Source organism: Oncorhynchus keta, chromosome 25 (genome assembly GCF_023373465.1).
Source record: "Oncorhynchus keta strain PuntledgeMale-10-30-2019 chromosome 25, Oket_V2, whole genome shotgun sequence".
Lineage (NCBI taxonomy): Eukaryota > Metazoa > Chordata > Actinopteri > Salmoniformes > Salmonidae > Oncorhynchus > Oncorhynchus keta.
This window is the reverse complement of record NC_068445.1, coordinates 44,073,069-44,086,883: the sequence shown is the minus strand read 5'-3', so window position 1 is coordinate 44,086,883 and position 13,815 is coordinate 44,073,069. Positions and strand designations below refer to the sequence as shown.

At 47.0% G+C, this 13,815-nt stretch overlaps 1 pseudogene; it reads right to left on the bottom strand.

The window, feature by feature from the left end:
* Positions 1–4,667: 4,667 nt before the first annotated feature.
* The window catches only part of LOC118381646 (interferon-induced GTP-binding protein Mx-like), a 32,093-nt pseudogene continuing 22,945 nt past the window's right edge, over positions 4,668–13,815 (bottom strand).

Genomic DNA, 13,815 nt, shown 5'->3' with positions numbered 1-13,815 from the left:
ACTCTAACCACTACTCCCTGCCGCCTCTACACTCTAACCACTAGGCTACCTGCCGCCTCTACACTCTAACCACTAGGCTACCCTGCCGCCTCTACACTCTAACCACTAGGCTAACCACTGCCGCTCTACACTCTAACCACTAGGCTACCCCTGCCGCCTCTACACTCTAAACCACTAGGCTACCCTGCCACCTCTACACTCTAACCACTAGGCGTCCCTGCCGCCTCTACACTCTAACCACTAGGCTACCTGCCGCCTCTACACTCTAACCACTAGGCTACCCTGCCGCCTCTACACTCTAACCACTAGGCTACCCTGCCGCCTCTAAACTCTAACCACTAGGCTAGGCTAACCAGTAGGCTCCCTGCCGCCTCTACACTCTAACCAGTAGGCTAGGTACCCTGCCGCCTCTACACTCTAACCAGTAGGCGTCCCTGCCGCCTCTACACTCTAACCACTAGGCTACCCTGCCGCCTCTACACTCTAACCAGTAGGCGTCCCTGCCGCCTCTACACTCTAACCACTAGGTTACCCTGCCGCCTCTACACTCTAACCACTACTAGGCTACCCTGCCGCCTCTACACTCTAACCAGTAGGCGTCCCTGCCGCCTCTACACTCTAACCACTAGGCTACCCTGCCGCCTCTACACTCTAACCACTAGGTTACCCTGCCGCCTCTACACTCTAACCACTAGGCTACCCTGCCGCCTCTACACTCTAACCACTAGGCTACCCTGCCGCCTCTACACTCTAACCACTAGGTTACCCTGCCGCCTCTACACTCTAACCACTAGGCTACCCTGCCGCCTCTACACTCTAACCACTAGGTTACCCTGCCGCCTCTACACTCTAACCACTAGGCTACCCTGCCGCCTCTACACTCTAACCACTACTAGGCTACCCTGCCGCCTCTACACTCTAACCACTAGGCTACCCTGCCGCCTCTACACTCTAACCAGTAGGCGTCCCTGCCGCCTCTACACTCTAACCACTAGGCTACCCTGCCGCCTCTACACTCTAACCACTAGGTTACCCTGCCGCCTCTACACTCTAACCACTAGGCTACCCTGCCGCCTCTACACTCTAACCACTAGGTTACCCTGCCGCCTCTACACTCTAACCACTAGGCTACCCTGCCGCCTCTACACTCTAACCACTACTAGGCTACCCTGCCGCCTCTACACTCTAACCAGTAGGCGTCCCTGCCGCCTCTACACTCTAACCACTAGGCTACCCTGCCGCCTCTACACTCTAACCACTAGGTTACCCTGCCGCCTCTACACTCTAACCACTAGGCTACCCTGCCGCCTCTACACTCTAACCACTAGGCTACCCTGCCGCCTCTACACTCTAACCACTAGGCTACTAAGCAGACACCTTGAATGACACTGTGGCTCCTCTCAGCTGTACTACTATCCTGACGTATATGGTCTGCAGTGCCTCTCTTCCCTCAATAGACCACAACCAGGTCACATGACAGGATCAGACATCTATCCATGTCTGAGGACGTCTGGGAGACAACCTGCTAGCCGACCACTAGGGGCAACAGTGAGTTAAGGCGATGTGAACGGGGATGGTGGAGGATGGGCGTAAGCATCTGCCTCTGGTACAAAAGGTTGCATTGTCAAATCCAGTGATAGAAAGTTATTTTAATTCCCATTCTCAAACCTTAACCTCTAAAAGTCAGGACAGAACGGGATGAGGACAGGATGGGATGAGGACAGGATGGGATGAGGATACTACTCCAGAGGATGAGGACAGGACGACGGTACTACTCTAGTGTATATAGAGGATGAGGACAGGATGGGATGAGGATACTATTCCAGAGGATGAGGACAGGATGACTGTACTACTCTAGTGTATATAGAGGATGAGGACAGGATGGGATGATGATACTACTCTAGTGTATATAGAGGATGAGGACAGGATGGGATGATGGTACTACTCTAGTGTATATAGAGGATGAGGACAGGATGGGATGATGGTACTACTCTAGTGTATATAGAGGATGAGGACAGGATGACAGTACTACTCTAGTGTATATAGAGGATGAGGACAGGATGACAGTACTACTCTAGTGTATATAGAGGATGAGGACAGGATGAAGGTACTACTCTAGTGTATATAGAGGATGAGGACAGGATGGGATGATGATACTACTCTAGTGTATATAGAGGATGAGGACAGGATGGGATGATGGTACTACTCTAGTGTATATAGAGGATGAGGACAGGATGGGATGATGGTACTACTCTAGTGTATATAGAGGATGAGGACAGGATGGGATGATGGTACTACTCTAGTGTATATAGAGGATGAGGACAGGATGGGAGGATGGTACTACTCTAGTGTATATAGAGGATGAGGACAGGATGGGATGATGGTACTACTCTAGTGTATATAGAGGATGAGGACAGGATGGGAGGATGGTACTACTCTAGTGTATATAGAGGATGAGGACAGGATGGGATGATGGTACTACTCTAGTGTATATAGAGGATGAGGACAGGATGGGATGATGGTACTACTCTAGTGTATATAGAGGATGAGGACAGGATGGGAGGATGGTACTACTCTAGTGTATATAGAGGATGAGGACAGGATGGGATGATGGTACTACTCTAGTGTATATAGAGGATGAGGACAGGATGGGATGATGGTACTACTCTAGTGTATATAGAGGATGAGGACAGGATGGGATGATGGTACTACTAGTGTATATAGAGGATGAGGACAGGATGGGATGATGGTACTACTCTAGTGTATATAGAGGATGAGGACAGGATGGGATGATGATGCTACTCTAGTGTATATAGAGGATGAGGACAGGATGGGATGATGATGCTACTCTAGTGTATATAGAGGATGAGGACAGGATGAGATGATGCTACTCTAGTGTATATAGAGGATGAGGACAGGATGGGATGATGAGATAAAGACACCTAATGGAATGTGACAGTTTCCAATCAAACCCTCTAGTAACATTTCCCAAACGTCCCCATTATCAGGGGAGGTATTTGTCTGGTTGCAGGCCAACAGGTGTCCAATATCCAGAGAGCTGCCATCAATAATACACTGTGATGCTGACCCACTTCTATGGTAGTAACCTTTTAATATAGAGAGCAGAGAGGGAGGGGAGGAGAGGAGAAAAGAGAGAGAGAGGGAGAGAGAGAGGAGAGGAGAGGAGAGGAGAGGAGAGGGAGAGAGGGAGGGAGGAGAGGGAGAGAGGGAGGAGAGGGGATGAGAGTAGGAGAGGAGAGGAGCGAGAGAGAGAGAGAGGTAGGAGAGGGGGGGAGAGGAGCGAGAGAGAGAGAGAGAGAGAGAGAGAGAGGGAGGAGAGGGGGAGAGGAGCGAGAGAGAGAGAGAGAGAGAGAGAGAGAGAGAGAGAGAGAGAGAGAGAGGAGAGGAGCGAGAGAGAGAGCCTTGTATGCATTGTGCTTACTATTTATTCATAACCTACCATGATTCAAACTCTCCATGTTGTCTCCAATCTAATATTCATCAGAGCTCAATTAGCATACAACACTCTCTCTCTCTCTCTCTCGCGCGCGCTCCTCTCCTCCCCTCTCCTCCCTCTCTCTCTCTCTGTCTGTCTCTCTGTCTGTCTCTCTCTCTCTCTCTGTCTTCCTCTCTCTCTCTCCCTCTCTCCGTCTTCCTCTCTCTCTCTCCCTCTCTCCGTCTTCCTCTCTCCGTCTTCCTCTCTCTCTCCGTCTTCCTTTTCAATCTCGGCCACAGATGAGGAGTGACGTGGAAATTCCATCCTGCTTCGGCTGCTCTGACATCCAGCATTACAGAGGACACAGCATGGAATGGAAAGTCCCCTCGCTGATACCTACTGCCGAGCAAACACAAACGTGGTGCGGGCGCACACACACACACACACACACACACACACACACACACACACACACACACACACACACACACACACACACACACACACACACACACACACACACACACACACACACACACACACACACACACACACACACACACACACACACACACACACACACACCGTCTTGTCCTCTTCCCTGATGGGGAAATGATGGGTTATTAAACCAGGTGATAGGATCTACAGCAGGACTCTGTTTGCATTCTGAACGCCACCCTTTACCCATAGGGCTCTGGTCAAAAGTAGTGCACTAAATAGGGCATAGGGTGCCACTTTCGATGCACTCACTGCTCCGGTCAGAACTGATTGAGGGAGTCAGGCTCACTGAGACCTCAGGTGGGAGTCAGGCTCACTGAGACCTCGGATGGGAGTCAGGCTCACTGAGACCTCAGGTGGGAGTCAGGCTCACTGAGACTTCAGGTGGGAGTCGGGCTCACTGAGACCTCAGGTGGGAGTCAGGCTCACTGAGACCTCAGGTGGGAGTCAGGCTCACTGAGACTTCAGGTGGGAGTCAGGCTCACTGAGACCTCAGGTGGGAGTCAGGCTCACTGAGACCTCGGATGGGAGTCAGGCTCACTGAGACCTCGGATGGGAGTCAGGCTCACTGAGACCTCGGATGGGAGTCAGGCTCACTGAGACCTCGGGTGGGAGTCAGGCTCACTGAGACCTCGGATGGGAGTCGGGCTCACTGAGACTTCAGGTGGGAGTCAGGCTCACTGAGACCTCAGGTGGGAGTCAGGCTCACTGAGACCTCGGATGGGAGTCGGGCTCACTGAGACTTCAGGTGGGAGTCGGGCTCACTGAGACCTCGGATGGGAGTCGGGCTCAGGTGGGAGTCAGGCTCACCGAGACCTCGGATGGGAGTCGGGCTCAGGTGGGAGTCGGGCTCAGGTGGGAGTCGGGCTCAGGTGGGAGTCGGGCTCACTGAGACCTCGGATGGGAGTCGGGCTCAGGTGGGAGTCGGACTCACTGAGACTTCAGGTGGGAGTCGGGCTCACTGAGTCGGGCTCAGGTGGGAGTCGGGCTCACTGAGACCTCAGGTGGGGCAGAGAGCTGCCCGACAGTCACCAGTCTAATGATGACAATATATATCACAGACACACACACACATATACATGTGCAGTGTGAAGTAGGAAGAGCTTTAAGGCCTGGATTCAATCAGATCACGCGCTGGGCTCGAACCAGGAACACATCGACAACAGCCACCCATGCAGAGCAAGGGGAACAACTACTCAATATAAATATAATAACTACTCCAAGTCTCAGAGCGAGTGACGTTTGAAACGCTATTAGCGCGCACCCCGCTAACTAGCTAGCCATTTCACATCGGTTACACCAGCCTAATCTCGGGAGCTGATAGGCCTGAAGTCATAAACAGCGCAATGCTTGAAGCACAGCGAAGAGCTGCTGGCAAAACGCATGAAAGTGCTGTTTGAATGAATGCTTACGAGCCTGCTGGTGCCTACCATCGCTCAGTCAGACTGCTCTATCAAATCATAGACTTAATTATAACATAATAACACACAGAAATACGAGCCTTAGGTCATTAATATCATCTCGAAAACAAAACGTTTATTCTTTCAGTGAAATACGGAACCGTTCTGTATTTTATCTAATGGGTGGCATCCCTCAGTCTAAATATTGCTGTTACATTGCACAACCTTCAATGTTATGTCATAATTCCGTACAATTCTGGGGGAGAGGAGGTTAGAGTAGAGGAGAGGAGGTTAGGGTAGAGGAGAGGAGGTTAGGGTAGAGGAGGTTAGGGTAGAGGTTGGTTAGGGTAGAGGAGGTTCAGGGGGAGAGGAGGTTCGGGGAGAGGAGGGTAGGGTAGAGGGGGATAGGGTAGGGAGGATAGAGGGGGTTAGGGTAGGGGAGAGGAGGTTAGGGGAGAGGAGAGAAGGTTAGGGAGGAGGAGAGAAGGTTAGTGTAGAGGAGGTTCGGCGAGAAGAGAGGAGGTTCGGGTAGAGGAGGTTAGTGTAGAGGTAGTTAGGGTAGGGGAGAGAAAGTTAGGGTAGAGAGGGTTAGGGTAGGGGAGAGAAGAGAAGGTTAGGGTAGGGTAGAGAAGGTTAGGGTAGGGAGGTTAGGGTAGAGGAGAGGATGTTAGGGGAGAGTAGGTTAGGGTAGGGGAGGTTAGAGGAGTTTAGGGGAGAGGAGGTTAGGGTAGAGGAGGTTCGGGGAGAGGAGGTTGGGGGGAGAAGAGGTTAGGATAGGTTAGGGTAGAGGAGAGGAGGTTAGGGTAGGGAGGTTAGGGTAGATGAGAGGATGGTAGGGAAGAGAAGGTTAGGGTAGGGAGGTTAGGGGAGAAGAGAGGAGGTTAGGGTAGAGGAGAGGAGGTTAGGGTAGGGAGGTTAGGGTAGAGGAGAGGAGTTTAGGGTAGGGAGGTTAGGGGAGAGGAGGTTAAGGGGGAGGAGGTTTGGGGAGAGGAGGTTAGGGGAGAGGAGAGAAGGTTAGGGTAGAGGAGAGGAGGTTAGGGTAGGGAGGTTAGGGTAGAGGAGAGGAGTTTAGGGTAGGGAGGTTAGGGAGGTTAGGGAGAGGAGGTTAGGGGGAGAGGAGGTTAGGGGAGAGGAGAGAAGGTTAGGGTAGAGGAGAGGAGGTTAGGGTAGGGAGGTTAGGGTAGAGGAGAGGAGTTTAGGGTAGGGAGGTTAGGGGAGAGGAGGTTAAGGGGGAGGAGATTAGGGGAGAGGAGATAAGGTTAGGGTAGAGGAGAGGAGGTTAGGGTAGAGGAGAGGAGGTTAGGGGAGAGGAGAGAAGGTTAGGGTAGGGAGGTTAGGGTAGAGGAGAGGAGGTTAGGGTAGAGGTTAGGGTAGAGGAGAGGAGGTTAGGGTAGAGGAGAGGAGGTTAGGGTAGGGAGGTTAGGGGAGAGGAGAATAGGGTAGAGGAGAGGAGAGGAGGTTAGGGTAGAGGAGAGGAGAGGAGAGGAGAGGAGGTTAGGGTAGGGAGGTTAGGGGAGAGGCCACAGATGTTTTGAGTCAGGAACGTGTAATTACTCATGCCTGTAAAGCTTGTTTAAGAAGCAGATACAGCGGACTACAAGGCGTGGGATTGTAGAACAAAACAAGTCTGGATATCAGACTACTTCTGGAGGATGTAATGACGTTATGCAGCACATATTGGTCCCATTACTCCCATTATAATTTGGTTCAGTTCTACAGTACAGTAGCTCGGTTATGTTATGTAACACCAGGCAGCATGCCGTCACCCTGTTACTGACCCCAGAATGGTGGTTTTATGGGCCTTAAAATGACAAGACGGGATTTATGGGTAAATATGGGAATTACATTCTATGATTACACACACACACACACAAATAATACTGTAATACATTGAAATACAGTAGCACATCAGTCCCATTATGAACAACCTGTCCTGTAAATGTTTCCATCAGCACTTCCTGTTATGAACAACCTGTCCTGTAAATGTTTCCATCAGCACTTCCTGTTATGAACAACCTGTCCTGTAAATGTTTCCATCAGCACTTCCTGTTATGAACAACCTGTCCTGTAAATGTTTCCATCAGCACTTCCTGTTACGAACAACCTGTCCTGTAAATGTTTCCATCAGCACTTCCTGTTACGAACAACCTGTCCTGTAAATGTTTCCATCACTACTTCCTGTTATGAACAACCTGTCCTGTAAATGTTTCCATCAGCACTTCCTGTTACGAACAACCTGTCCTGTAAATGTTTCCATCAGCACGTCCTGTTATGAACAACCTGTCCTGTAAATGTTTCCATCACTACTTCCTGTTATGAACAACCTGTCCTGTAAATGTTTCCATCAGCACTTCCTGTTATGAACAACCTGTCCTGTAAATGTTTCCATCAGCACTTCCTGTTATGAACAACCTGTCCTGTAAATGTTTCCATCACTACTTCCTGTTATGAACAACCTGTCCTGTAAATGTTTCCATCACTACTTCCTGTTATGAACAACCTGTCCTGTAAATGTTTCCATCAGCACTTCCTGTTACGAACAACCTGTCCTGTAAATGTTTCCTCTTTCACCTTGAGGGCCTTAACCATAGAAGTATAATCACTAGAATGGAATACGTTCCCTGGACTGGTGGACATAATGAGTGTACCCATGCCAGTAACTATTTCTATGCACTTAACTGTGTCTTGTGCTTGTCTCCAACCGCCACCAGGTGTCTCCCATTTTCCCCATTATCCTCTGTGTATTTATACCTGCGTTTTCTGTTTGTCTGTTGCCAGTTCATCTTGTACTGTCAGGTCGTCCCAGCGTGTTTCCTATTTTTTTTTTTGTTTCTAGCCTTTCTGGTTCTGACCTTTCTGCCTGCCCTGACCCTGAGCCTGCCTGCCGTTCTGTACCTGCCTGGTTCTGACCTGGTTAAGAACCTCTACCTGCCCTTTGCCTGCTCCCCGTGTTATAATAAATGATCTGAGAACTGAACCATCTGACTCCTATATCTGCATCAGGGTCAAACACTGAGTCGGTTTAACAATTCAGAAAGTAGGTGGACTATAGCTAGAGGCTCAAGGCCTGTCCATCTTCCACTCACCTTACTTAGGCCGGGATTCAATCTTCAAAAGTACAGTTCATTCAGAAAGTATTCAGACCCTTTGACTTTTTCCACATTTTGTTACATCTGCAGTCTTATTCTAAAATCGATTACATGTTTTTGTTCCTCATTAATCTACACACAATACCCCATAATGACAAACCAAATATAACATTTACATAAGTATTCAGACCCTTTACTTAGTACTTTGTTGAAGCACTTTTGGTAACAATTACAGCATCAAGTCTTCTTGGGTACGCCGCTACAAGCTTGTCACACCTGTATTTGGGGAGTTTCTCCCGTTCTTCTCTGCAGATCCTCTCAAGCTCTGTCAGGTTGGATGGGGAGCGTCGCTGAACAGCTATTTTCAGGTCTCTCCAAAGATGTTCGATTGGGTTCAAGTCCGGACTCTGGCTGGGCCACTCAAGGACATTCAGAGACTTGTCCTGAAGCCACTCCTGAGTTGTCTTGGCTGTGTGTTTAGGGTCGGTGTCCTGTTGGAAGGTGAACCTTCGCCCCAGTCTGAGGTCCTGAACGCACTGGAGCAGGTTTTCATCAAGGATCTCTCTGTACTTTGCTCCGTTAATCTTTCCCTCGATCCTGACTAGTCTCCCAGTCCCTGCCGCTGAAAAACATCCCCACAGCATGCTGATGCCACCACCATGCTTCACCGTAGGGATGGTGCCAGGTTTCCTCCAGACGTGATGCTTGGCATTTAGGCCAAAGAGTTTAATCTTGGTTTCATCAGACCAGAGAATCTTGCTTCTCATGGTCTGAGAGTCCTTTATGTGCCTTTTGGCAAACACCAAGCAGGCTGTCATGTGTCTTTTACTGAGGAGTGGCTTTCATCTGGCCACTCTACCATAAAGGCCTGATTAGTGGAGTGCTGCATAGATGTTTGTCCTTCTGGAAGGTTCTCTCATCTCCGTAGAGGAACCCTGGAGCTCTGTCATAGTGACCATCTGGGTCTTGGTCACCTCCCTGACCAAGGCCCTTCTCCCCTGATTGCTCAGTTTGGTCAGATGGACAGCTCTAGGATGAGTCTTGGTGGTTCAAAACTTCTTCCATTTAAGAATGATGGAGGCCACTGTGTTCTTAGGGACTGTCACGTTCTGACCCTAGTATTTGTGTTATTTGTTTGTTTGAATTGGTCAGGACGTGAGTTGGGTGGGCATTCTATGTTTTGTGTTTCTAGGTTGGTTTTCTGTGTTCGGCCTAGTATGGTTCTCAATCAGAGACAGGTGTCGTTAGTTGTCTCTGATTGAGAATCATACTTAGGTAGCCTGGTTGTCTCTGATTGAGAATCATACTTAGGTAGCCTGGGCTTCACTGTTTGTTTGTGGGTGATTGTTTCCGTGTCTGTGTCTTACACCACACGGTACTGTTTTCGGTTTCGGTTATTCACGTTACGTTTATTGTTTTTGTATGGAGTGTTCAGTTTAAGTGTTTAAACAAACAACCATGGACACTTACCACGCTGCATATTGGTCCTCCGATCCTTCTCGCCTCTCCTCTTCAGACGAAGAGGAGGAAAACAATTACAGGGACCTTCAAAGCTGCAGACATTTTTTGGTACAATTCCCCACAATCCTGGATGGACAGGATGAGCCTGAGCTCAATTTCGAGTCTCATAGCAAAGGGTCTGAATACTTAAATAAGGTTTTTAAGTAAGGTAAATAAGGTATTTCTTAAATAAGGTATTTCTGACTGACTCTGAACTGGCCTGACTGGTGCCCAGACTAGCCCCAGGGCTCTCCTCCTACCAACGCCCCACCATACAGACCCCAACCTGGGGCTGCACAGCCCCCATACAGCAGTGGCGAACAGTGACTAAAGGACCTAGGCCTTCAAAAAGGACCAAAAATATTCCAATAGACTGTATCAGAATTCTGAAAATATATAGAAAATAACAGAAAACATCTTCAGTAGACGGACCACTACAGTTCTATTGAAGGAAAATCGTTACTTTTTATTGACATTATGAATAAACCAAACAGTCCTGCAGGCCGCACACACACACACACACACACAATATGTGACACATAGCATAAAATACTTTGCACTTTGTACACAATTTATGGTGGCCAACACCACTATCACCAATAGCGACAATAACGGTGTCACGTCGAAGGGGATAACGAATATAACGAATATGCAACCCAGTATATAGTCATACCAATACAAAAGTACAACCATTTCATGTCCAAAAATGAAAAATAAAAAAAACAGCTATTACTTCCCATTGCAGATATATTTTATCAAGTTCATCACACTAACCTGTGATCTACAATTTAAATGCAACAATGTTTCAAAAAACAAACAGCAAGCAAGCAGCTATAACTAATAGCAAGCAGTAATAGCTAATAGCAAGCAGTAATAGCTAATAGCAAGCAAGCAGCTATAACTAATAGCAAGCAGTAATAGCTAATAGCAAGCAGTAATAGCTAATAGCAAGCAAGCAGCTATAACTAATAGCAAGCAGTAATAGCTAATAGCAAGCAGTAATAGCTAATAGCAAGCAAGCAGCTATAACTAATAGCAAGCAGTAATAGCTAATAGCAAGCAGTAATAGCTAATAGCAAGCCAGCAGCTATAGCTAATAGCAAGCAACAATAGCTAATAGCAAGCAAGCAGCTATAGCTAATAGCAAGCAAGCAGATATAGCTAATAGCAAGCAACAATAGCTAATAGCAAGCAGCAAAAGCTAATAGCGAGCAAGCAGCTATAGCTAATAGCAAGCAACGATAGCTAATAGCAAGCAAGCAGTAATAGCTAATAGCAAGCAGGCAGCTATAGCTAATAGCAAGCAAGCAGCTATAGCTAATAGCAAGCAACAATAGCTAATAGCAAGCAGCAAAAGCTAATAGCGAGCAAGCAGCTATAGCTAATAGCAAGCAACGATAGCTAATAGCAAACAAGCAGCAATAGCTAATAGTAAGCAAGCAGCTATAGCTAATAGCAAGCAACAATAGCTAATAGCAAGCAGCAAAAGCTAATAGCGAGCAAGCAGCTATAGCTAATAGCAAGCAAGCAGTAATAGCTAATAGCAAGCAAGCAGCTATAGCTAATAGCAAGCAACAATAGCTAATAGCAAGCAGCAAAAGCTAATAGCGAGCAAGCAGCTATAGCTAATAGCAAGCAACGATAGCTAATAGCAAACAAGCAGCAATAGCTAATAGTAAGCAAGCAGCTATAGCTAATAGCAAGCAAGCAGCTATAGCTAATAGCAAGCAAGCAACGATAGCAAGCAAGCAGCAATAGCTAATAGCAAGCAGCAAAAGCTAATATCTAGCAAGCAGCTATAGCTAATAGCAAGCAGCTATAGCTAATAGCAAGCAACATTAGCAAGCAGCAATAGCTAATAGCGAGCAAGCAACTATAGCTAATAGCAAGCAAGCAGCAATAGCTAATATCAAGCAAGCAGCTATAGCTAATAGCAAGCAGGCAACGATAGCTAATAGCGAGCAGTAATAGCTAATAGCAAGCAGCAATAGCTAATTGCAAGCAACGATAGCTAATAGCAAGCAAGCAACGATAGCAAGCAAGCAGCAATAGCTAATAGCAAGTAAGCAGCTATAGCTAATCGCAAGCAACGATAGCAAGCAGCAATAGCTAATAGTGAGCAAGCAGCTATAGCCAATAGCAAGCAGGCAACGATAGATAATAGCAAGCAAGCAGCTATTGCTAATAACAAGCAAGCAGCGATAGCTAATAGCAAGCAGTAATAGCTAATAGCAAGCAGCAATAGCTAATTGCAAGCAACGATAGCTAATAGCAAGCAAGCAACGATAGCAAGCAAGCAGCAATAGCTAATAGCAAGCAAGCAGCTATAGCTAATAGCAAGCAGTAATAGCTACGATAGCAAGCAGCAATAGCTAATAGCGAGCAAGATAGCAAGCAAGCAGCAATAGCTAATAGCAAGCAGGCAACAATGGCTAATAGCAAGCAGGCAACGATAGCTAATAGCAAGCAGGCAACGATAGATAATAGCAAGCAAGCAGCTATAGCTAATAGCAAGCAAGCAGCGATAGCTAATAGCGAGCAGTAATAGCTAATAGCAAGCAAGCAGCAATAGCTAATAGCAAGCAGCAATAGCTAACAGCAAGCAACGATAGCTAATAGCAAGCAACTATAGCTAATAGCAAGCAGCTATAGCTAATAGCAAGCAAGCAGCTATAGCTAATAGCAAGCAGCAATAGCTAATAGCATGCAAGCAGCAATAGCTAACAGCAAGCAACAGTCAAAACTGTTCGCTGCTCTGGCCCCCAATGGTGGAACAAACTCCCTCACGACGCCAGGACAGCGGAGTCAATCACCACCTTCCGGAGACACCTGAAACCACACCTCTTTAAGGAATACCTAGGATAGGATAAGTAATCCTTCTCACCCCCCTTTAAGATTTAGATGCACTATTGTAAAGTGACTGTTCTACTGGATGTCATAAGGTGAATGCACCAATTTGTAAGTCGTCTGCTAAATGACTTAAATGTAAATGTAAATAGCTAATAGCAAGCAAGCAGTAATAGCTAATAGCAAGCAAGCAGTAATAGCTAATAGTAAGCAAGCAGTAATAGCTAATAGCAAGCAAGCAGTAATAGGTAATAGCAAGCAGCAATAGCTAATAGCAAGCAAGCAGTAATAGCAAGCAAGCAGTAATAGCTAATAGCAAGCAAGCAGTAATAGATAATAGCAAGCAGCAATAGCTAACAGAAAGCAACAATAGCTAATAGCAAGCAAGCAGCAATAGCTAATAGCAAGCAGCAATAGCTAACAGCAAGCAACGATAGCTAATAGCAAGCAGCTATAGCTAATAGCAAGCAAGCAGCTATAGCTAATAGCAAGCAAGCAGCTATAGCTAATAGCAAGCAGCAATAGCTAATAGCATGCAAGCAGCAATAGCTAATAGCAAGCAGCAATAGCTAACAGCAAGCAACAATAGCTAATAGCAAGCAAGCAGTAATAGCTAATAGCAAGCAAGCAGTAATAGCTAATAGTAAGCACGCAGTAATAGCTAATAGCAAGCAAGCAGTAATAGGTAATAGCAAGCAGCAATAGCTAATAGCAAGCAAGCAGTAATAGCAAGCAAGCAGTAATAGATAATAGCAAGCAAGCAGTAATAGCTAATAGCAAGCAAGCAGTAATAGGTAATAGCAAGCAGCAATAGCTAACAGCAAGCAACAATAGCTAATAGCAAGCAAGCAGCAATAGGTAATAGCAAGCAGTAATAGCTAATAGCAAGCAAGCAGTAATAGCTAATAGCAAGCAAGCAGTAATAGGTAATAGCAAGCAGCAATAGCTAATAGCAAGCAAGCAGCAATAGGTAATAGCAAGCAGTAATAGCTAACAGCAAGCAAACAGTAATAGCTAATAGCAAGCAAGCAGTAATAGGTAATAG